The sequence below is a fragment of the Sciurus carolinensis genome, unplaced genomic scaffold, assembly GCF_902686445.1.
Source record: "Sciurus carolinensis unplaced genomic scaffold, mSciCar1.2, whole genome shotgun sequence".
NCBI classification, from domain to species: domain Eukaryota; kingdom Metazoa; phylum Chordata; class Mammalia; order Rodentia; family Sciuridae; genus Sciurus; species Sciurus carolinensis.
Window position 1 is genome coordinate 448,541 of NW_025920243.1, and position 2,962 is coordinate 451,502.

Sequence of the window (2,962 nt, forward strand, 5' to 3'; positions counted from 1 at the left end):
TGTTTTGGTGTTAAGTTTTTTGAGTTCTTTATTTATCCTGGAAATCAGTGCTCTATCTGATGTGTGTGTGGTAAAGGTTTTCTCCCTTGTTGTAGCTCTGTCTTTATGTTATTGATTATTTCCTTTACTATGAAGAAGTTTCTTATTTTGATTCCATCCCATTTACTGGTTCTTGACTTTACTTCTAGCACTTTAAGAGTCTTGTTAAGGATGTCAGTCAGTTCCTAAGCCAGCCTGGTGAAGGTTTGGGCCTACTCTTTCTTCAGGTATGTGCAGGTCTCTGTTCTAGTGCCTGAGTCTTTGATTCACTTTGAGTTGAGCTTTGTGCAGGGTGAGAGATAGGGATTTAATTTTATTTAACTGGGTATGGATTTCCACTTTTCCTCACACCATTTGTTGAATATGTAATCTTTTCTCCAATGCCTATTTTTGGTGACTTTGTCTAGTATGAAATAACTGTATTTTTGTGGGTTTGACCCCCTGTCTTCTATTTGGTACCATTGATCTACACATCTGTTATTGTGCCAATACCATTCCGATTTTGTTACTATGGCTCTGCAGTCTAGTTTATATCTGGTATTATGGTTCCTCCTGCCTGACTCTTTTTACTAAGGATTGCTTTGTCTATTCTGGTTCTCTTCTCTTTCCAAATGAATTTCATGATTGCTTTTTCTATTTTTTTATTATAAACAAATGGAATACATGTTGTTTTTCTGTTTGTACATGGCGTAAAGACATACCATTTGTGTAATCATAAATTTACATAGGGTAATGTTGTTGCTATTCTGTTCTTCTTTTTCTAGTGCTTTGGGCTGTAATGTTAGGTCATTTAGGTGTTGACTTTTCATTCTTTTTTGGAATGTGCTCTATGCAATGAATTTTCCTCTTAGTACCACTTTCATAGTGTCCCAGAGATTTTGATATGTTGTATTGTCATTCTCATTGACCTCTAAGAATATTTTTATCTCCTCCCTGATGTTTTCTGTTATCCATGTTTCATTCAATAGCATATTCTTTAGTCTCCAGCTGTTGGAGTAATTTCTGTTTTTTATTTAGTCATTGATTTCTATTCTCAGTCCATTATGATCTGATAGAACACAAGGCAGTATCTATATTTTTTCGCATTTCCTAAGGGCTGCTTTGTGGCATAACATATGGTCTATTTTCGAGAAGGTTCCATGTGCTGCTGAGAAGAAAGTGAATCCACTTGTTGATGGATGGAATATTCTATAAATGTCTATTAAGTCTAGGTTATTGATTGTTTTATTGAGTTCTATGGTTTCTTTGGTTGGATTTATCTAGTGGTGACAGCAGTGCATTAAAGTCACCCAGAATTATTGTGTTGTGGTCTACATGCTTCCTGAAATTGAGAAGGAATTGTTTGATGTACAGGGATGCACCATTGTTTGTGCCATAAGTATTTACTATCGTTATGTCTTCCGGATTTATGGTTCCCTTAAGCAGTATGAAATGTCCTTCTTTATCCCTTCGGACTAACTTTCGCTTGAAGTCCACTTTATCTGATATAAGGATGGAAACCCCCACTTTTTTACTGAATCCATGTGCCTGGTAGGTTTTTTCCCATCTTTTCACCTTTAGTCTGTGTAAGTCTTTTTCTATGAGATCAGTCTCTTGCAGGCAGCATATTGTTGGGTCTTTCATTTTAGTCTCTTCTGCCAGTCTATGTCTTTTGATAGATGAGTTCAGGATATTAATGTTAAGGGTTATTATTGAGATATGATTTGTATTCACAGTCATTTGGCTAATTTTTGGTTTTTAAGTTGGCTTGTTTTCTCTTTTTAGTGGTTTTTCTCCAAGGTAGTTTCTCCCTTTGCTGACCTCCATTGTTGTTTTTCATTTCCTCCTCATGGAGTATTTTGTTGTTGAGAACATTCTGTATTGCAGGCTTTCTATTTGTAAATTCTTTTAACTTTTGTTTATCATGGAAGGATTTTATTTCATCTTCACATCTGAAGGTTAGCTTTTCTGGGTACAGGGTTCTTGGTTGGCAACCATGTTCTTTCAGAGCTTGAAATATGTTGTTCCAGGTCCTTCTAGCTTTTAGTGTCTTGGTTGAGAAGTCAGCTTCTATCCGTATTGGTCTCCCCCTATATGTAATCTGATGCTTTTCTCTTACGGCCTTCAAAATCCTATCTTTATTTTGAATGTTAGGCATTTCTATTATAATGTGCCTTGGTGTGGACCTGTTGTGATTTTGTGCATTTGGTGTTCTGTAAGCTGCTTGTATTTGATTTTCCATTTCATTCTTCCCATTTTGGAAATTTTCTGATATTATTTCATTGAATACGTTGTTCATTCCTTCGGTTTGTGTCTCTGTGCCTTCCTCAATCACAATAATTCTTAAATTTGGTCTTTTCATGATGTCCCATAATTCTTGGAGGTTCTGTTCAAGATTTCATACCATCTTCTCTGTTTGGGCAACATTGTTTTCAAAATTAATTATTTTTTCTTCATTGACTGAGGTTCTGTCTTCCAAGTGGTCTAGTCTTTTGGTGATGCTTTCAATTAGTTTTTTATTTGGTTTATTGTTTACTTCATTTGAAGGATTTCCATTTTTTTTTTTTTGAGACTCTCTATCTCTTTGTTGAAATGATCTTTTGCTTCCTCCGATTTCTCTGTCAGCTTATTGGTATTATCATTCATTGCCTGCATTTTTTCTCTTCTCTCATCCTTTGCTTCACAAATCAGCTTAGTCATGTATAATCCGAAGTCCTTTTCTGACATTTCTTCTAACATACTGTCATTGGATTCTATTAATATAGAATCTAGATTTGTTTGGATCATTTTCTTCCCTTGTTTTTTCATGTTGTTCATGTATCTTCCCCTCTCGCAGTGCAGATCTGGGGTTTTGCAGATTTCCACCTATAGGTTTATACTGGCCCTATAGGTTTCCAAAACCCTTTCATTAAGGGGAGATCAATATTAGCAGTGCCCAATTCAG